The sequence below is a fragment of the Nycticebus coucang genome, chromosome 4 (assembly GCF_027406575.1).
Source record: "Nycticebus coucang isolate mNycCou1 chromosome 4, mNycCou1.pri, whole genome shotgun sequence".
In the NCBI taxonomy this organism is placed as follows: domain Eukaryota; kingdom Metazoa; phylum Chordata; class Mammalia; order Primates; family Lorisidae; genus Nycticebus; species Nycticebus coucang.
Window position 1 is genome coordinate 105,909,042 of NC_069783.1, and position 17,125 is coordinate 105,926,166.

The 17,125-nt window shown below is 41.1% G+C and overlaps 1 pseudogene across 1 annotated transcript; it reads right to left on the minus strand.

Annotated features, from left to right (window-relative positions):
• Positions 1–226: 226 nt before the first annotated feature.
• LOC128583681 (V-type proton ATPase subunit E 1-like) lies at positions 227–1,485 on the minus strand (annotated as a pseudogene). The gene has a single exon (XR_008379520.1). The product of XR_008379520.1 is annotated as a V-type proton ATPase subunit E 1-like (transcript).
• Positions 1,486–17,125: the final 15,640 nt, after the last annotated feature.

The window sequence follows — 17,125 nt, forward strand, 5'->3', positions numbered from 1 at the left end:
ATAAATTGATAACAGGCTTCATGAAGGAAGGGCAGTTTCTTAGTATCCTTTGACCCATCAATTCTGATTTCAGCAATTTATCCTGTGAATATTTATAGACATTCAGAATGATACATGCTTGATTGTTCATTACAGCATTGTTTTTCTTACATAATTCATTTTATTTTATTTTTTTTTGAAAATTTTTCATTCTTTTTTTTCCTCTACTAGTTCTTTTTTTTTTCCACATAAATCTTTTACTTTAATAAATAAAGCATATTCATGGCTTAGGTTTCAAATCACATTTACAGATGAGGAAAACTTGTAGGCCCAGTAGGTAACAGTGAAGCTCCTACTGCTGGGAGGAACGCATGTGCCACATGCATTTGAAACCTAAAGAGCAGAGACCTCAAGGCCAAGAACACCATACACATCACCCTCTAGACTAGTTAACAGGGAGGTGGAGAAAGAGCAGGAGGCTCGGTGAAGTTCATGCAGCCACCACCTAACGATGTAGGACCAGCCTAGCGCTGTGTTACTTTGAGATGAACTAGGCGTGGGTTCCTGATCAGAGCAAATGAAACATTCTCCCGCTGTTAACAATTAGGCCAACGGCATTAGACACAGAAGGGTTTCCACTGATAAATGCAGAGCAGTATTAGGACAGCAAAGAGGAAGCAACACAGACACTCTTGTTTCTTCAAACATCAGAAGCTTCCACATCAGAGCAGTAGTGCAGTGGATGGACTCTCTCTCCCAAAGGCCTAGTCCAAAAACTTCCTGTTGGCATTTGCACCAAACAAGGCTCCCCGTACTTCTGGCATCATCTGCTGGGCGATGAGGTCCAGCCAGCTTTCTAGGGTATTGGAAACCTTTATTTTACGATCCCCATTATAGATTTCAACACCACCAGCTATTTCCTCAGGCAGGTAGGACTCCTGATCAATTTGGACATCACCATCGTTTTTAGTGGCAATCTTGTACATAGGGATTGCCTTTTGCACTGCAGCCTTTACCAGAGGTAAATCTTGTTTCCTACAACGAACAATCATTCAGGGCTCCAGCAATTGGTACAAACCCTGGAGGACCAGTCCATCCAGCAGCACTTGGTACCTGGTTGTGTCTTTCACCACCTTGCTGAGTCTCTGTTTTGCTTCATTTAGTAGGTCAGTGATAAGGTCATGTCTTGCTCTTAGCACTTTGAGCCTTGCTTGATTCATCAAACTAGACATCTGAATTTTCTTCTGCTGCTCAATCTGCTTCTCTTTCTTCTCATAGTATTCCATAATCTTTAGTCTTTGGGTTTGCACAAGCTGACCTTTTTCAATGTTGAACTCTTCTGCCTTTGCATCTATTTCTTCTGCCTTTTCATTGGCTTCTTGTTCAATGAAAGCCATCATATGCTTAATCTGCTTTTGCACGTTGGCATCGCTGAGGGCCATGGCGAAAGCAGTGGTAGGCGGTTAGGCAACAGGCTAGAGTTAAGGACGAAAAGAGAGCTGGAAGGAAAGGCTACTAGTTCTTAAGATATGCGTCCGGCATCTATTATTGGTTACACAAATTTTTTAACATGTATATTTAATTTATTACTCTTTAATTAATATCTCTACCTCTTTTCTGGTTTATAATTATCATTATTTTCTTTTAAAAATCGGCCATATAAGTGATAATTACATGGCTGATAATTATAATTATTAATTCCAGTCATTGCCCTCTGGCCCTGTTTTGCTTTTTATTTCCTCTTTTGATATTATTATTACTTTGTGAATACTTACTGTTATACCAAGGGCACCATTTTCTTTGCTCAGTGTAACTTACGGTATTTCAAACTTTCTTCTCAGCTCATCATCTTCCTCCTTCATCTATATCCTTAGATGTTCTAGTACTGAGGAGACCCTGGAGTTAAACTCTTTTATATCTGTAAGAAAGCTCTAGAAGTTCTCACTCAGCATCCCCAAGATACTCCCATGAATATCATCTACCCGGCATGTTTTCTATTTTCCATCTGATCCATTACAGAAACACTAGGCTGGCCTCTAGCAGGGCAGGAGGATGGTGTCCTCCCAAGAGTGTCACCTGTTCTCACGCCTGCAAAGGCCTGTTCTGTTACCCGCATCCCAGAGGGGGGACATACCTGCCCTTCTCCCACCACCATGTAAACTATGAGGGGCTGGGAGAGACCCCGCCCCTCCCCAGGGATTCTCCCTCCCTGTAGAGTCCCTACCCACACCCTTCCCGTGGGTCTGAACCCGAGAGTGGCTCTGATGCAGCCCACTTCTGATGCAGCTGGGGTGGCAGTGGGCTGCGTCCTTGGTCTTCTGCACGCACATCCCTGGATCCTGTCCACCCTGGAAAGGAATCCTGGAGCAGCAGGGAGACTGTTGTCTCCTGTGCTTCGAAGGCAGCAGGCTTTTATGGGCCAAAGTGCTTTCAGACACTTAGCAGGTAATTTAGAGCCCACAGTAAACAGGCATTGCTGCTTATGGGGGTTTCTCAGTGCAGTGTGGGGAATGGGTCTCAGATCAAAAGACAAAGGGAAGAAAGAAGGCCCCTCCCCCTGAACAGAGGTGTGACATTAGCTCACATTGCATTAGCTCACAGAGGGTGATGCACTGTAACAGGCTTCCGTGTCCAAGCCCAGGGGTTGGGAACTGCAGCTGTGGCAGCTGCAGGCCTGGGGGAGACCCTGAGGATGCGGAAGGAAGGCAGATGGGGACAGCTGTTCCCAAGTCATTGAGCGCAAGCGGTGGCACACTGTGGACACAGTGGACACGCTGAGGCTTGTCTTTGCTTGGGGTGCCTGGCCAGGATGCTCTGCATGGAGTCAGCACTCTTTGCCGCCTGTGTCTGGGGCTGGGCGGCTGGGTGAAGAGCAGAGTGCACCTCCATGAACATCCTCCCAGGCAATTGTGGAGGGCACACATTATAGAATTCATAAGCTCAGTTGTGCAAAATGTAATTACTTTTATATAACTGGACTTGTTTTCTATCATGCCCCAATATTCTGACTGATACAGAAACATAACTTAGTCAATTCTGGGAAAACTCACTCAAATTCAAAGTCATGTGATAGAAGGCGTGGGTGTGGGGCGCTGCAGGAGGAGACAGGAAGGAGTAAGCAGAATTAAAATACACACATGCATCCTCATCTGCAGGGGATGCAACCAGGGTCCCTGGGCGGTGGGGACAGGATCTGTCCCAGCTCCAGGAGGTGGAGGGCCCAGAGAAGGGGCAGAAATACCCAGCTCCTCCTTGCCCCATCTCCCAGCAGTGCCTCTCACTGTCCAGACCCAGCCTAAGGCCAGCTAGCCTGGGGCCTTGGGAAACCCAGCTCCCAGTGTCCCCCTCTACCCGACCCTACTAATCTACAGCAAAGCAGGAAGGGCCAGGCGTGTGTGTGAGAACATCAGGGAGGCAGGCCCAGGACAGGCCGTTTTCATTCAGGGCATTTTCATGTACACTGAGGAGGTGTGGGAAGAACAAGCATTCACGCACCTGCTCTCCCCATCTCCAGCTCCACTGTAACCACTGTCCCCCTCCTTGCCTGGCCCAGGCAGGGCCTCTTCTGAAGGCTCTAGGCCAGGAATGAGCAGGGGCTCTAAGGACACCTTCTTCTGGGGTGACAGTCTTGGTTTTACACTTCCAAGTTCAGAGAAGACTCCAGAATGAGCTGGGCTGTTATCTCAGCTACAGACAGGAGAAGCACCCTGGAGATAGTAGGGCCCACTTCGGATTCTCTGCTGGTCATTCCCACAACTGGCCTCCAGGTGAAGGTGACAGACCCCTGAGATCAGCTGTGCCAGGTGCTGAGTGGTCCCTACAGTGCTTCCTTGCCTTCCTGCACCCTGACCCCACCTGGAAGAACGGATACTCCTAACCCAGAGCAGCCACGGGGCCTTGCACGGTCTTAAGTCTGACTGCATCACACATTGCCTCAAAGTCTCCCAGTGCAGAGAAAGCATTTGATAAACCCAGTGCCTGTCACAATAAAAGCAGTCAACCAAGTAGGAATGGAAGAGATGATCTTCAACCTGAGGAAAGCATCTGTGAAAAGCCCGTCAGACTCACTGGTGAAAGGAGGGAAGACCACAGCCACAGCCCTTCAGCTCTGTGGGGCCTGCTCTCCCTCAGCAATGGGTGGGGGAAATGAAATACAGGAATGAAGGGAAAGGAAGAAGTGAAAGTGTATTTATTGGCAGATGACATGATATTATGTACAGAAAAACCTAAGGAATCCACAAAATATTAGCAATAGTAAAGGAGTTTAATAACTATAGTCAGCTGTATTTATATACACTGGCAATGAATGTCTGAAGTTAACATTCGAAATCAATTCCACTTATAATAGTATGAAATAGAATAAACTTAAAAACAAATTTAACAAAAGAAGTCCAAGTTTTGTACCCTGAAAACCATAAAACATTTCTGAAAGAAATTAAACAAGACCTAAATAAGTGAAAAGACATCCCTACTCATGTTTTGGGAGACTTAACATTATTAAAATAGGAAGATATGCCCACATTTATCTACAGACTTGATGAAATTCCTATCAGAAGTTCCAGATGTCTCTCTATCTCTTTTTTTTTTTTTTTTTTTTTTTTGAGACAGAGCGTCAAGCTGTTGCCCTGGGTAGAGTGCTATGGCATCACAGCTCACAGCAAATTCTAACTCTTGGGCTTAAGCGAGTCTCCTGCTTCAGCCTCCCAAGTAACTGGGACTACAGGTGCCCGCCACAAGGCCCAGCTATTTCTTGGTTGCAGCCATTATTGATGTTTGGTGGGCCCAGGCTGGATTCGAACCCACCAGGTCAGGTGTATGTGGGGGGTGCCTTAGCCACTTGAGACACAGCCGCCAAGCCCCACCTGTCTCTTTTGCAGATATGGATAAACTTATCTAAAACTGGAAAGTCAAGGGACCCAGAATAGCCAAAACAATTGTGAAAAAGAAAAAGAAAATCAGAGCACTCAGACTGCAGTGACCAAAACAATGTGGTGTTGTCATGAAGCTAGACCTGTACTTCAGTGGAGCAGGATTGAGAGTCCAGAAATAGCCCCACACAATTATCCTCAATTGATGTTTGACAAGAGTGCCATGACTATTCAATAGGAAATAATAGTCATTTCAACAAATAGTTCTGGGACAACTGAATATGGTCCACAGAGGGATAAAGTTGATCCCCAACCTCACACCATCTACCAAAACCAATTCAGATGGATCAAAGACCTAATTATAAGAGCTAAAGACATAAAACTCTTATAAATTTTTTTTTTTTTTTCAGTTTTTGGCCGGGGCTGGGTTTGAACCCACCACCTCTGACATATGTGGCCGGCGCCCTACCCCTTTGAGCCACAGGCACCACCCAACATAAAACTCTTTTTTTTATTAGCGTTTTAATTTTATTTATTTATTTATTTATTTTGGTAGAGACAGAGTCTCACTTTATGGCCCTCGGTAGAGTGCCGTGGCCTCACACAGCTCACAGCAACCTCCAACTCCTGGGCTTCAGCTATTCTCTTGCCTCAGCCTCCCAAGTAGCTGGGACTACAGGTGCCCGCCACAACACCCGGCTATTTTTTGGTTGCAGTTCAGCCGGGGCCGGGTTTGAACCCGCCACCCTCGATATATGGGGTTGGCGCCTTACTGACTGAGCCACAGGCGCCGCCCATAAAACTCTTATAAGAAAACTTAATTATAAATTTCATGGCCTTGGATTAGGTAACAATTTCTTAGATCAAAGCGCAAGCAATCCTAGGAAAATAGATAAATTGGAGTTCATCAAAATTAAAAACAGCGGTACATTAAAGAACACAAAAAGTGAAAAGATAACCTAGAGAATGAGAGAAAAATATTTGTAAATCACATATCTGATATGAGCCTAGCATCTAGAATATATACATAAAACATCTTCGGGTGGTGCCTGTGGCTCAAAGGAGTAGGGTACTGGCCCCATACACCAGAGGTGGTGGGTTCAAACCCAGCCCTGGCAAAAAACTGCCAAAAAAAAAAAATCTTATAACTGAACAATACAAAGAAAAATAACCAAGTAAAATAGTGGGAAAAGGATTTGAGCAGACATTTGTCCAAAGAAGAGATGCAAATGGCCAATATGCACCTGAGAAAATGGATAACATCACTTGTCATCAGGGAAATGCAAATCGAAGCCACAGTGAGATGTGACTTCACACCAACGAGTACAGAGACAGTCAAAAATGAAAACAAAATAAGAATGAAAATAGTCAGTATGATAAGGATGGGGAGAACCTGAATTCTTCACAGGTTGCTGGTGGGAAAGTAAAATAGTCCAGCCAACACAGAAACAGCTGCAAGTTCCTCAAAAAGTGAAACATACAGAGTGATTCCACTCCTAGGAGAATGAGAGACATATGTTTACACAGATATTAGTACACAGATGTTCACAGCAGCATTATTTGTAATAGCCAAGAAGTGGAAACAACCCACATGGCCATTGACGGATGAATGAATAAACAAAACGTGGCCTATCTATCCAATGGAACAGGAACATTTATTCAGCTGTAGAAGGGAATGGAGCACTGGCACCAGCACCTGCAACCACAGGGATGAACTTGGCAGCACCACCCAAAGGAAAGAAGCCAGATACCAACGATACATATTTCATGATTCTACCTCTATAAATTGTCCAGATTGGGTAACTCCACAGAGACAGAAAGTGGATGGCGGACGGAGGTGGGGGGTGCCAAGAGCTGGGGGGTGGGGAGTGTAAGTAGTAGGATTTGGGGGCAGATGAGTATTCTGAAATTAGTGGTGATTGTGGCACAACCTCATGAGTACACTATAAAATAATAAATAGTGGAGTTTAAGATGGTGAATTCTATGAGCTGTGAATTATATCTCCATTTGTAAAATGTACAAAAAGAATTAGGGAGCAGCTGGATATAGTCGGGTTGCTGGGGCATGTTCTAAGGTAAGTTCACCATCTGCCCTCAGAGGAGCAGAGGCAGCCCCCAGATCAGAGGCCCCTGTAATTGGGGGTCGGCACAAGGATGACATTTCTCCTCTGCACCCAGGGTAGGTGTGGTGGCAGGGGAAGGGGAATCTTGGGCTCAGCCACCCTCCTGGTTCCCCAACCTTCCAACCCAGTGCCTGCCTCCCCCTGCAGAGCGTTCCTGCTGCCTAATTTCCCAGGCATCCCAGGAGCCTGCTAAAGGGGCACCTCAATCAGTTCAGTTTTCCTGTCTGGGACATCTTGCTCTGAAAGGTCCCCCAGATCCCTCGTGCCCCCCAGTCCTGTGTCCCTCTTGGGCCAGGAGCCACCCGGCCAGCACCCAGCCCTAGCTGGCAATATCGGAGGGACGTGGCCTGCCCTGTCTTTTCCCCGTAAAAAATTAACTTTCATGACATGTTCTCATTCTAGACACAATTCATTCTCATTGCAAGAAATTTAGAGAAAACAGAGAAGCAGAAAGAAAAATGTCCTCATGGCACCAACCCTTTGCTGAGCACCGAGAAAATACAGACAAATGATTATCTTTCTTTTTTAACTAAAAATGCAACCACACTGTCCAGGTTATTTTGTTTTTCTTTTTATAAAAAATTTATTTCTCTGTAAATAAAAATTCCAACATTGACAAATAATAGTCCAGTGGAAAAATACTAGTGATTAACATTGAAAACTTTTTAAATTTAATAAATAGAACTTAGGCATTCAAAATTCTAGCTGTAAACCCTATTAAAAAACAAAACCAAAAATAACCCCTTTACAAAAAAGAGGCAAGAACAATAGATCAGAAGGCATAAGCCAACCAGTGGCTTCACATTTTTTTTTTTCAGTTTTGGCCAGGGCTGCGCTTGAAGCCACCACCCCCAGTGAAAGGGGCCGGCGCCCTACTCCTTGAGCCACAGGTGCCACCCTTCACATTCTTTTTACAATAACTGTATTTCATTAAGTCATGAACATTGTATTAACACATGAGGTATTCCGAGTGGTTTGAAAACTGAACCTAGTTTATAAAACCACCAATCATAGTGACTGATTATACACTGTGCTGTGCTTTTAACGTAACCACCTAGCACCTTACTACTTCTTGTCAGCACACCAATGTGATACTGTATTTTATCTTTATGTATTTAAATAACTATTTATACATGTATGTACAGACACATACTCACAAATGAGTACATTCTAAGGGAGTTTCCCACTCAATATATAGGGAAAGCTGGATTCCAAAAACACGTATCTGATAGTTCCGCTCACGTTTACTTGGGTATCCGCCTAGAAATGAAAACCCTTAATCAAGTCTACTTATGGAAGAACAAGGTGCAATGATCATCAACATTTTTGTAGCTCAAATAAAACAAATGAATGCTTACTTCAGGCAAAAAAGGTACAAAAGGTCTATCTGTATGCAGCTGCATGGTGTTGTTAATGACTTACTAATTTGAAACATTCTCATTACATTATATTTAATGTTTCTTTTATATAAGAAAAAAAATCCAAAATCTTTCCCCTTCATGATTAAATATATGATATAATCAAATGGCAATATACTGCCCAAGGCATTTGGGGGCAAAGTTGGAAATTTTACTCTTTAAACTAAATAGTATAAGAGTAAATGAATTGTTAAAAACGAAAACAAATGAATTAACTTTGACTCTGAGAGCTACAGCTACTGACAGTTTCAAATTATATAGTCTGAGCATGGTTATGAAAAGTGCTTATGACCGTAATTACGTATCTACCATGATGGAACTCTACATAAGAGAATGCCAATATTCCAACCTGAAGGTGCGTGTGAGCTGAGCTATACTAGGTAAAAATGTAGTCCAGGTTCTCAGCTACTATGTTATTCAATGAACTATTATCAATATTTAAAAAAATTTTCCCAATAAAGTAACTTTTAAGAAATATCCTCTAAGAGATTCCCATTAATAAATCTTGCACTATGACAGAATTAATTTATAAGCTTATTAATGTCAGAAATGTAAAATACTCATTTTAGCAATGCGTGTCAGCCCTTGAGATTGTCTCTATAACCATCTACTGAAAAAAATCTAATTCAGTTCAGTAAGTTGTCACTACCAAAATAAATTTCACTAAAATATAATACTGTGAACAGTGGGCGGCGCCTGTGGCTCAGCGAGTAGGGCGCTGGCCCCATATACCAAGGGTGGCAGATTTGAACCCAGCCCCAGGCAAAACTGCAACCAAAAAAATAATTGGGCATTGTGGCAGGCACCTGTAGTCCCAGCTACTCGAGGGCTGAGGCAAGAGAATCACCTAAGCCCAAGACCTGGAGGTTGCTGTGAGCTGTGATGCTACAGCACTCTACCGAGGGTGACAAAATGAGACCCTGTCTCTAAAAAAAAAAATAAAATAAAAAAGACTGTTAACAGTAAATATTGAATTCTAGTTCAAAAAGGAGCCATGATAAATTCAGGCATATCTTATAGTCAATACTTATGTCTTTTTTTTTTTTTAATTAGTGGCCACTGAAAATTCAGCTAAAGTCATTCTGTTTTTCTGATGTCAAATGAAAAAGACAGCTCTTGTGCCTCCGATTCAGTGAATTTTATCTGCACAGGTACTTTGGATCTTTCATTCAGACAACTATTGCTGTATCCCTGCTGTAATGCGACTGAGGCAAAATAAACTCGATTTTAAAACTCAAAGACCAAAATTAATATTAATACTGCATGAGAGGCTTCCTAAAAGGACAAGCATTTACTTTACAACATCATAATTAAAAAGAGTCTTCATTATTTAAGGAAATTTTCCAACAGATAGTCTTCAAAATTTAGGATAATTTTCATTTCAGGAATATATTGCTGCCATTAACTTCTATGAACAGCCTAGTTCAAACTGGGGTAAGACACTGTAGTGTTGATACTTGCCCAACTTATTTGGCCTAACAGTAAAATCTCTCTTTTCATTGTGATACTAGTATTATTACTGTTATAACACACGAGGGTATCTTGGGAAAAAGGAATTTTCAGGAAAATAACCAAAACTCAAATACTGACAAATTAGAATATTCCTAGTTTCATTTCTCCCCCAAATTCTCTCTAAAGCTACCAACATGAGAACCCTTTACAAACTCCAGATTGCAAGAGACTCAATTTTATAGTTCAAGGTTATACTTTAACTATCACATCTTACCTCTCCTTTTTATGGGGAATACACATTTTGGAAATGGAAATGTATCAGCAGTAGTTTGATAATTTCCTACTAAGTAAAAAAGTGTTTTACCACAAGATATGTGAACTAAGTTAAATTCTTTAAGTTTCAGAATACTAACTAGAACAAATAAAAAAATTATTTTATCCCAACTAAACCAGAAAACAAAAACATATTTACAGTAGATAAAAGCAAACAACCACAAAACAAAAATCACCATAAAATCCAAAGCACATAGGAAAAACCTAGGATATATTTAACTGCCTACTGACCCAATCAGTGACTATTTGCCAATTCATTGTATTATTTTAGGATGCTTTATTTCCAAACTCACCGGAGAGTTAAGATTATTTAAAGAGAATGTAAAAATGTTTATTGCACTTGTGATGTTATCTACTTTACTATAAAAGGTCATTTCACACATACTATTTTTTGCAAGGCATAATTCTTCACATCAGATTTTTGGTACATATTTATTACTCCCTGATTGTCTTCAAATCATTAACATTAAAAAACAAATAAACCCTTAGAACGCCAGGTTCCTACCAGTGACTAAGACCCTCCTTAGGTTAGGGGCCTTGAGATGTGAATCACTACAATGTACTTATTTCTTAGCACCCAGATCTGAAGAGGTAAGAAAAGCAGAGAGGGGAGGCAGAGCAAGATGGCAGCCGAGTTAACAGCTTCCTTGCATCTGGGCACCGTGAGTCTGGGGAGATAGGACTCCAGGCATCTCTGGCTGGTGGGATCTGCCTATCGTCACCCCTGCGAGGATACAGGGAGTCAGCAAGAGACTTCTGGACCCCAAGAGGAAAACTAAAACAGTGGAAAACTGGCAAGTGGTCGCGTGTATTCAATCCGTCTAAACCCGCTTGCAACTTCCACAGGCACGAGAACTTAAAGAGCAAGAGGAAGTGAAAGGAAAATTAGGGCAAGGAAACAGATAAAAGAAATCACTCATGAGGAAGAATCAGCAGAAAACTCCAGACAACATGAAGAACCAGTCCAGAACAACCCTGCCAAGGGACCATGAGGTAGCTACTGCAGAGGATTCCACCTATACAGAAATGTTAGGAATGACAGAAAGGGAATTTAGAATACACATGTTGAAAACAATGAAAGAAATGATGGAAACAATGAAGGAAACTGCTAATAAAGTGGTAAATAACCAAAAGGAAATCCAAAAACAGAATCAAATAAGAGATGAACGATATGAAGAATATTAAAAGGATATAGCAGACCTGAAGGAACTGAAACAGTCAATTAGGGAACTTAAAGATGCAATGGAAAGTATCAGCAACAGGTTAGACCATGCAGAAGAAAGAATTTCAGAGGTAGAAGACAAAGTTTTTGAGATAACTCAGATAGTAAAAGAGGCAGAAAAGAAGAGAGAGAAAGCAGAACGTTCACTGTCAGAATTATGGGACTTTATGAAGCGTTCCAACATACGAGTTATAGGAATTCCAGAAGGGGAAGAAGAATGCCCCAGAGGAATGGAAGCCATACTAGAGAATATTATAAAAGAAAATTTCCCAAATTTCACCAAAGATTCTGACACACTGCTTTCAGAGGGATATCGGACCCCAGGTCGCCTCAACTCTAACCGAGCTTCTCCAAGACACATTGTGATGAACCTGTCCAAAGTCAAGACAAAAGAAAAGATTCTGCAAGCTGCCAGGAGTAAGCGCCAGTTGACCTACAGGGGCAAATCCATCAGATTGACCGCAGACTTCTCTAATGAAACTTTCCAAGCAAGAAGACAATGGTCATCTACCTTTAATCTACTTAAACAGAACAATTTCCAGCCCAGAATTCTGTACTCTGCTAAGCTAAGCTTCAAAATTGACGGAGAAATCAAATCATTTACGGATATACAAACATTGAGGAAATTCGCCACAACAAGACCAGCTCTACAGGAAATACTTCAACCTGTTCTGCACACTGACCACCACAATGGATCAGCAGCAAAGTAAGAATTCAGAAATTAAAGGACAGAACCTAACCCCCACACTGATGCAAAAGATAAAACTAAGCAATGGACTCTCACCAAATAAGACGAATAGAATACTACCACACTGGGCGGCGCCTGTGGCTCAAGGAGTAGGGCGCCTGTCCCATATGCCGGAGGTGGCGGGTTCAAACCCAGCCCCAGCCAAAAAAAAAAAAAAAAAAAAAAAAAGAATACTACCACACTTATCAATTATCTCAATAAATGTTAATGGCTTGAATTCCCCACTGAAGAGACATAGATTGGTTGACTGGATTAAAAACACAAGCCATCCATTTGCTGTCTGCAAGAAACACACCTGGCTTCAAAAGACAAATTAAAGCTCTGAGTCAAGGGTTGGAAGACAATTTTTCAGGCAAATGGAATCCAGAAGAAAAGAGGAGTTGCAATCTTATTTTCAGATACATGTGGATTTAAAGCAACTAAAGTCAAAAAAGACAAAGATGGTCACTTTATATTGGTCAAGGGAAAAATACAACAAGAAGACATTTCAATTCTAAATATTTATGCACCCAATTTAAATGCTCCCAGATTCTTGAAACAGACCTTACTCAGTCTGAGCAATATGATATCTGATAATACCATAATAACAGGGGACCTTAACACTCCTCTTACAGATCTGGACAGATCCTCTAAACAGAAATTAAACAAAGATATAAGAGATTTAAATGAGACCCTAGAACAACTGTGCTTGATATACGCATATAGAACACTCCATCCCAAAGATAAAGAATATACATTCTTCTCATCACCCCATCGAACATTCTCCAAAATTGATCATATCCTGGGACACAAAACAAATATCAACAGAATCAAAAGAATTGAAATTTTACCTTGTATCTTCTCAGACCATAAGGCACTAAAGGTGGAACTCAACTCTAACAAAAATGTTCCACCCCACCCAAAGGCATGGAAATTAAACAATCTTCTGTTGAATAACAGATGGGTGCAGGAAGAAATAAAACAGGAAATCATTAACTTCCTTGAGCATAACAACAATGAAGACACAAGCTACCAAAACCTGTGGGATGCTGCAAAAGCAGTTTTGAGAGGAAAATTCATCACTTTAGATGCCTACATTCGTAAAACAGAAAGAGAGGAAATTGGAATTGGAAAAAGAAGAACAATCTAAGCCTAAACTCAGTAGAAGAAAAGAAATATCCAAAATCAAATCAGAGATCAATGAAATTGAAAACAAAAGAATCATTCAGAAAATTAATGAAACAAGGAGTTGGTTTTTTGAAAAAATAAATAAAATAGATAAACCATTGGCCAGACTAACGAGGAATAGAAAAGTAAAATCTCTAGTAACCTCAATCAGAAATGATAAAGGGGAAATAACAACTGATCCCACAGAGATACAAGAGATCATCTCTGAATACTACCAGAAACTCTATGCCCAGAAATTTGACAATGTGAAAGAAATGGATCAATATTCGGAAACACACCCTCTCCCTAGACTTAGTCAGGAAGAAATAGAGCTCCTGAACAGACCAATTTCAAGCACTGAGATCAAAGAAACAACAAAAAATATTCCAACCAAAAAATGCCCTGGTCCAGATGGCTTCACTCCAGAATTCTATCAAACCTTCAAGGAAGAGCTTATTTCTGTACTGCAGAAATTATTCCAAAAAATTGAGGAAGAAGGAATCTTCCCCAACACATTCTATGAAGCAAACATCACCCTGATACCAAACCAGGAAAAGACCCAAACAAAAAGGAGAATTTCAGACCAATCTCACTCATGAATATAGATGCAAAAATTCTCAACAAAATCCTAGCCAATAGATTACAGCTTATCATCAAAAAAGTCATTCATCACGATCAAGTAGGCTTCATCCCAGGGATGCAAGGCTGGTTTAAAATACGCAAGTCTATAAACGTTATCCACCATATTAACAGAGGCAAAAATAAAGATCACATGATCCTCTCAATAGATGCAGAAAAAGCATTTGATAAAATCCAGCCCTTTTCTAATTAGAACACTGAAGAGTATAGGCATAGGTGGCACATTTCTAAAACTGATTGAAGCTATCTATGACAAATCCACAGCCAATATTTTACTGAATGGAGTAAAACTCAAAGCTTTTCCTCTTAGAACTGGAACCAGACAAGGTTGTCCTCTGTCACCTTTACTATTCAACATAGTGCTGGAAGTTCTAGCCAATACAATTAGGCAAGATAAGGAAATAAAGGGAATCCAAATGGGAGCAGAGGAGGTCAAATTCTCCCTCTTTGCTGACAACATGATCTTATACTTAGAGAACCCCAAAGACTCAACCACAAGACTCCTAGAAGTCATCCAAAAATACAGTAATGTTTCAGGATATAAAATCAATGTCCACAAGTCAGTAGCCTTTGTATACACCAATAACAGTCAAGATGAGAAGCTAATTAAGGACACAACTCCCTTCACCATAGTTTCAAAGAAAATGAAATACCTAGGAATAAACCTAACGAAGGAGGTGAAGGACCTCTATAAAGAAAACTGTGAAATCCTCAGAAAGGAAATAGCAGAGGATATTAACAAATGGAAGAACATACCATGCTCATGGATGGGAAGAATCAACATTGTTAAAATGTCTATACTTCCCAAAGCAATCTACCTATTCAATGCCATTCCTATCAAAATACCAACATCGTACTTTCAAGATTTGGAAAAAATGATTCTGCGTTTTGTATGGAACCGGAAAAAACCCCGTTTAGCTAAGGCAGTTCTTTGTAACAAAAATAAAGCTGGGGGCATCAGCATACCAGATTTTAGTCTGTACTACAAAGCCATAGTGCTCAAGACAGCATGGTACTGGCACAAAAACAAAGACATAGACACTTGGAATCGAATTGAAAACCAAGAAATGAAACTAACATCTTACAACCACCTAATCTTTGATAAACCAAACAAGAACATACCTTGGGGGAAAGACTCCCTATTCAATAAGTGGTGTTGGGAGAACTGGATGTCTACATGTAAAAGACTGAAACTGGATCCACACCTTTCCCCACTCACAAAAATTGATTCAAGATGGATAAAGGACTTAAATTTAAGGCATGAAACAGTAAAAATCTTCCAAGAAAGCATAGGAAAAACACTGGAAGATATTGGCCTGGGGAAAGACTTCATGAAGAAGACTGCCATGGCAATTGCAAGAACAACAAAAATAAACAAATGGGACTTCATTAAACTGAAAAGCTTCTGTACAGCTAAGGAGACAATAACCAAAGCAAAGAGACAACCTACAGAATGGGAAAGGATATTTGCATGTTTTCACAGACAAAAGCTTGATAACTAGGATCTATAGAGAACTCAAATTAATCCACATGAAAAAAGCCAACGATCCCATATATCAATGGGCAAGAGACATGAATAGAACTTTCTCTAAAGATGACAGACGAATGGCTAACAAACACATGAAAAAATGTTCATCATCTCTATATATTAGAGAAATGCAAATCAAAACAACCCTGAGATATCATCTAACCCCAGTGAGAATGGCCCACATCACAAAATCTCAAAACTGCAGATGCTGGCGTGGATGTGGAGAGAAGGGAACACTTTTACACTGCTGGTGGGCCTGCAAACTAGTACAACCTTTCTGGAAGGAAGTATGGAGAAACCTCAAAGCACTCAACCTAGACCTCCCATTTGATCCTGCAATCCCATTACTGGGCATCTACCCAGAAGGAAAAAAATCCTTTTATCATAAGGACACTTGTACTAGACTGTTTATTGCAGGTCAATTTACAATCGCCAAAATGTGGAAACAGCCCAAATGCCCACCAACCCAGGAATGGATTAACAAGCTGTGGTATATGTACACCATGGAATACTATTCAGCCATTAAAAAAAATGGAGACTTTATATCCTTCGTATTAACCTGGATGGACGTGGAAGACATTATTCTTAGTAAAGCATCACAAGAATGGAGAAGCATGAATCCTATGTACTCAATTTTGATATGAGGACAATTAATGACAATTAAGGTTATGGGGGGGAAGCAGAAAGAGGGAAGGAGGGGGGTTGGGGCTTTGGTGTGTGTCACACTTTATGGGGGCAAGACATGATTGCAAGAGGGACTTTACCTAAGAATTGCAATCAGTGTAACTGGCTTATTGTACCCTCAATGAATCCCCAACAATAAAAAAAAATAATAATAATAAAAGAGAGTTCTAGAAAAAAAAAAAAAAAAGAAAAGCAGAGAGGACTCCAGCACTGCACAGAAGTGAAATCTGATGTCTTTAGAATGTATTGTAACTGACTGCTGACAGACAACTATAAAACAATTTATTATTATATATATTTTTTTTTTGCAGTTTTTGGCCAGGGCTGGGCTTGAACCCGCCACCTGCAGCATATGGGGCCGGTGCCCTGCTCCGTTGAGCCATAGGCACCACCCTATAAAACAATTTATTGAGAGTGGTATATAAGCCAAAATTCTGAACTGAGTATTTTCTTGGGTCATCTTCTTGAAGGCCTTGTCTCACGTTTTTACTGTTAAAAATATTTAAGAAAAATCTTTTCTAGGAAGTCTTTATACCACTCTATAAGCCTGGCAAGAAACCAGGAATGTGATCTGCTCTGACCAAATTGGTATTATACTGCTTGAGTCATACCCTTTATCCTTCCACCTCTTATTTAGTTTTGACCTAAAAGAGCCTTGGTTGCATCAAGAAATCAAACTATTGGGTTTGGGTGGTGCCTGTGGCTCAGTGAGTAGGGCGCCGGCCCCATATGCCGAGGGTGGCGGGTTCAAACCCAGCCCCGGCCAAACTGCAACCAAAAAATAGCCGGGCGTTGTGGCGGGCGCCTGTAGTCCCAGCTGCTCGGGAGGCTGAGGCAAGAGAATCGTGTAAGCCCAGGAGTTAAGAGGTTGCTGTGAGCCGTGTGACGCCACCGCACTCTACCCGAGGGTGGTACAGTGAGACTCTGTCTCTACAAAAAAAAAAAAAAAAAAAAGAAATCAAACTATTTTATAAAGGCCATGGCT